This window comes from Mus pahari, chromosome 17 (assembly GCF_900095145.1).
Source record: "Mus pahari chromosome 17, PAHARI_EIJ_v1.1, whole genome shotgun sequence".
Taxonomy (NCBI): Eukaryota; Metazoa; Chordata; class Mammalia; order Rodentia; family Muridae; genus Mus; species Mus pahari.
The window spans coordinates 20,287,832-20,293,575 of NC_034606.1; the positions used below are offsets into that span (position 1 = coordinate 20,287,832).

The 5,744-nt window shown below is 39.7% G+C and overlaps 1 pseudogene; it reads right to left on the minus strand.

The window, feature by feature from the left end:
• Window positions 1–2,183: 2,183 nt before the first annotated feature.
• LOC110335095 lies at window positions 2,184–5,216 on the minus strand (annotated as a pseudogene).
• Between the last annotated feature and the right edge of the window lie 528 nt (window positions 5,217–5,744).

The window sequence follows — 5,744 nt, forward strand, 5'->3', positions numbered from 1 at the left end:
TTAAGCAGGTAACTTAAAAGGTAACCTTGTAGGTGCAACTATATTTCAACAGTTCAAAGTGCCATTGCAAATCAAGTTGTTTCTAACTCTCTGTTGTCCCCTCTGTAGTGCTGGATTTTTTTTTTCAGAAGCCTTTTCCTTTATGATTGCAAAATGGCTGCCACATACCTTGGCATAGCTATTTTTAAATTATTATTTATTTACTACTAGCTTGCAAAGAATTGGGTTTCACCAAGGCATGTCCCAAATGAAACTTGTAGTTCTTGTTTCTTGTCCCACATCTCATCCAGCCTCCTTCTTTCCCTTCCATCCATGTCCCTGTCTATGATATGTATACAGAATGGGATTTAGCCAAGCTGTTAAGAGAGATACATTTTAAAGTCAACATATCATTTTTATACAATTCTACACACACACACACACACACACACACACACACACACACACACCTAAAATGGAAACATCTTTCTCAAAATTCTTTCCACCAAAAAGAAGCACCATTCTCCTTCTGACTATTCTATTTCCCCATTTCTCATCCCAGATTTAACTTTATCTGGTAAAATAGCTGGGCCACATACCATGCTGTAAGTGCAAGTGAAGCTGGCTGACATTTGCTCTCTCTGTTAGATGGTAGAAGCTATTCACCAGGAGGATGCATGTGTATGAAGCATAGGGAATGTATGGTGACTGATGGGTGGGCTTCCAGAACCATCTCTCATTAGTCTCATGCTCAGAACCTGACACAGAGCTCTGCTTTCTAAACCATAGAAACTCAGTTGATATTTTGTGGCTCTGAAATTATTATCATGGAAATAGAAAATCAATATCAGGTCAAGCCAATGAGTGGTGAAATCAGCTATTTTTCTGTGACATGGTCAGATGAAAAAATAAATTTAATTTTGTCACTTGAATGAGTAGGTATTGATATTTCTACTGGGTGGTAAAACTGAAATACTAATTCAACATCAGGAGAGTTCATGGTGGCATTTCTTAAACCATGTCTAATTTGGCAACAGTTACATAATCTAAAAGCAAATCAAGGGGAAAGCTGAGTTAAATAGAAAAATGACCAGATCTCAAGAAATGGATGTTGGCTGAAAAGATTGTGTGTGAGTTTTTAATGGAAAACAACCTACTGAAAGATGACTCTTGGGATGTGGAAAAGGTTCAGTAAACCCTAATAAGGAAATGACTGTTGATTACACATGGAAATTCACAACCAGAAAGGAGAAGAGAACACTAAATTAGTCGATTAAAAAAAAAAAAAACTACATCCACAAGTAAACATTTAGATATTTTAAATCTCCCTTTTGCTTTTCTACAACTTCAAACCAAAAAATAAAAATAAATAAATAAAAGAAGTTGTTTGTTGACTATTCTAACAATACGAAGGGTGTCACATATAAGCTAAAACAAATGGCTCTGGCTGCTGGAAGAGGTGAACACGGTTCGCTATGCAGCATAGCTTCTGCAGAATCATGCAGGGAGATTTGAAAATCAGTATGTTGTCACAGCACACTGATCTTTGAAACTGATTTTCCTCAGAGCCTTTTGAGCCTGTCAAATCCTTTTACAGAACTGCGAGCTTGCCCAGAGAATGGAAAACATTACAGATGAGCATCACTTTATTTACCGCTGTTCTTCTTTGGATGCAATTGCCCCCATTTTTTTAATGACTGGAACTATTTAACTCCAACCACAATGCATTTTCTGTGGTTTCTTTATCTGGAGTTTTATTCCTGGCACCTCTCTTTCGTCTCTTGAATGCAAAGGCATGTAGGCATGCTGTGACAGAGTGAACAGGACCACAGAGGATTGGAGTAGGCTGGCTCATCTTTAAATGTTCCCCACATCATGGTGCTTCCCATGATGTATCAAACTAGGTTCCACATTTCCATTTGAAATATTTCTTTGAGCTTGGACTGAAATCTCAACCTTTCTATAGTAGCAGTAGTAGCAGCAGCAGCAGCCGCAGCAGCAGCAGCAGCANCAGTAGTAGTAGTAGTAGTAGTAGCAGTAGTAATAGTAGTAGTACTTGTTGTTGTTGTTGTTGTTGCTCTAACAGACAAAAGCTTGTTTTATTTTAACGACTGATCTACATGAGGCCATAGCCAGGTCACTATGTACAGACATGAGGGAAGCTTTATTTCTTGATCTCTTCCTTGGACTGAGTCTTAATTGCTTCATTCTTGGCCCAGAGGTTCTCCCCTGGCACTTTTGTGCTTGATCTTATACCTAAAAGCCTCAGCCTGGCCAGCCACTAGCTTCTTTTCAGGGCTTGGCTGCCTTCTGTGGATGTGCTACATGAGAATCTGCTTGTTTTAGAATACATTCCCTTTGACCTTCAGGCACAGGCTGCGATTACATATGGTGGCCAATCTTCTTAGATTCATGCTTTCTCCTGAGAAGCCAGTGCAGGATTGTCTCTCATCCAGGTCACTTTCTTGGGCATCAGAACATTGGCAGTACCCTTCTGCTTCTCTATGACAATATGCTTGGCCTCCAGGCAAGCCCAGGTGGTTTTTGGGCATCGAGCCCAGGCATGGATGCATAGTCCCAAGATTCTGAATGATCATCCCATTTTTGATCAGCTTCCTGACCCGCTGACAGGAGCTGGCATTGGTGATTTCATTTGTCTCATTAGAATCCAACCAGACCTTCTTTTAGCCACAGCAGCAGACATTAGAGATAAGCCGTTTCTGCACCTGAGCATACTAATGGCTGTTATTGCAGCAGTAAACAGGAAGTTGGTTGTTGTTGGTGGTGGTGTTTTATGTATTCACTCACACAATGCATCCCTTGATCCCACAATACATCCCAAATGTAGCCACCCCGCCCTCCACTCCTCTCAGTTCCTCCACATATGCCTCCCCTCAAACCCAGAGCCACTTCGCCTCAATTGTCTTTCAGAAAAGAGCAGGTCTCAGAGTGTCATCAACTACACAGAAATGCAATAAGACTAGGCACCAACCCTCATATCAAGTCGGGTTGAGACAACCCAGTAGGATATAAAGGGTCTAAGAGCAGGTGACCAAGTCAGAGATAATCCCCATTTTCACTGGTTTGGAAGTTCAACAAAACCTACAAGCAAAAGATGCACAGTATATGTATACAGGACCCAGTACGGACCCAGGCAGACTCTGGTTGCCCCTCCAGTCTCTGTGAGCCCCTGACTCCTCCTTAGTTGATTTTATGGGCCCTATACTCCTGATGTCCTCAACCCCTTTGGCTCCTATAGTCTTTCCTTCCAAAAGCTCCAAGCTCTGCCTAATGTTTGCCTGTGGGTCTCTGTATCTTCTTGCATCAGTTCCTAGATGTAGTCTTTCTGATGACAATTGGGCTAGGCACGTATCTATGAGTACAACAGAATATCGTTAGAAATCATTTCAATAATTTTTTGGTCAGTCTTTTTTATTCTATGCTATATCTCTGGATGATTGAACTTGCAATTCCTGGACACGTCAGACATGGATTCCTTCTCATGGATTGGGCCTCAAGTTGGGCCAGTGATTTGTTGGCAAGTCACAGACTCTCACAAGGTCTAAGCTACCTTTGCCCCAGAACATTTGCAGGCATGATGTGGGTCAAACCTTTTGTGTCTGGGGTGGTGTTCTAAGCCACTGGTAGTCATTTTTAGTTACAGAAGATAGTTGATTCAGGCTCCATATTTTCTATTACTAGCAGTCCTCTCTACAAGCTAAGTGCACATTTACCTGTCAGGATTTGAGAGATAGTTGAAAGTAGAATATAAGCAAGCAAGTGAATTGTAAGCCTCTAGTGGGTGAGCTTCTAAGAGTTATTATGGAGAAAATAGCTTTATTATGAAAGCAAATTCTGTAATAATTTCTATGATTATTATCTGCCATTAGTAAATAAGAAAGTAAGTAAATTTGTTGGATATGTTAGTAGTAGCCATGGTATGGGTTTGAGGGTGACAGAAGATGGATTTTGATTTAATTGAATAGCCACTACCCTGCTCAAATCATCGCAAGTTCCTCCAGTAAAAACAGAAAGAGTATAGTGGATAAGTGAGGCATTGCATGGAGGAGTACACATCATGTGGAACTGAACTGAAAAGTTCTGAACACAGCCCTTGACATCTCTGTGCTCAGAGACCCGCAAGGCTCCACCACATCATAGTATCACCAAATTTGCCAAGTCCTAGTAGTGGCAAAACATGCTCAGAGAACTTGCATTGCAAAGTATATAAGGGCTATTCACTGTCTCCCTTTCCTGGAACCAACCAACATTTGAGGAATCTTAGTGAGAACTCTAATAAGAGTCCTAGCTGGGTAAGTCCTGAGCTTTGGTAGTGTGGTTCCTTAACTCTTATTCTTTGTGGATCTGTCTACTTCCATAAATCCTGGGCTTTGACAATCAAAGAAGCATCTCTTTCATTACTGAATTCAACAGGGGCCATCAGGTATTAGCTAGAACTAATCTCTGGGGATTAAGTTTCTTTTTCATCAGCATTTCATTGAGAAAGAGAATGAAGAATTCTAAATTATTAGATGTGAGCTCTTTCTCCATGCCCAGAAACAGATAATAACAAGTATCAGGTCTCTGTATTCCTGGTTTAAATGATGATATCAAGAAGAAACCAAAACAAAACCCTGATAGACTGATAGAAATCACAGGGCTTCAATGACAATGCTGGCCCATCAGCAAGCAAAACACATGATCCTGAGAGAAATGTTTGATCTCTTCAAGTCTCTATTTTATTACCTATAAATGGCAACCTCAATATCTTTTTCTCCCTTTTTTTGTTTTAGTTTTTGTTTTTATTTTGTTTTTTTGGTAACTTTCAGAAGATGATTAAATGAAGTAAAATATGTTGAGCATACAAGCAGGGTTGGAGCATAGCATATTCTTCACATCTGATCCTTTTCCTTTAAAAGGAGATATGAGTAAGTTTCTTTGCTGGTTTCATCAGAAAGCGCTATAACTCTGAATGGTACAGCTTCCATACAAATAGGTATTTTTAATCCTCCCATACTTTTTAAGTGTTATAATTGCACCAATTTTATAGATAAAGAAACCAGAAACTCACAGTGAGTAAGTTGTTTTGCTCAGCAAACACAAGACAGTGTTTGTCACAAGTGAAGTTACAGTTCATGAATTGTGATGTTCTAGGAGCATCACTCTGTCATGGCCAAATTCCAAACCAGGCTAACAATGGCCACTATTATTTTCATTTTGACTTTTATTAGAGACATTTGATCTAAGACCACCCATAGATGTTTTCAGTCTTCTTTGAGGAAAAGGAAGTTGGATAAGTGTTTGGAGAAGTGTAGCCTCCTCAAAAAAACAATAGAAGTAATAGAATATTACACAGCGGGTAATATTGGAATCACTTCAGCTGGGTCAGAATTCTCAGCCTGAAGGCTTGTCAATGGTTTGATTGTAGTTTGCTTACCTTCTTTTCAACTTTATCTATTAAAAATATACCCAATGGAGAGGCGACTTGCCTAGCATGCCCAAAACTTTTGGTTCAACCCTAGGCAGGCACCAAAACAAAGAAAATGAGTCATTATTAAAATTAAATGAGTTAATACGTGCTCATAAAAGCATTTCTCCAGATGGATGTTCATGGTTGAGATGACGCCTCAACCCACATGAAAGTAAATGAAAACATTGAAGTCCTTTGATTTTTGTAGAGGATCGTGTCACATTCCTTTAAAGTAAAATGGGAAACTTCAGGCATCTCATTAATGTGCTAATGATCATGCGGTATTGCTTCACAA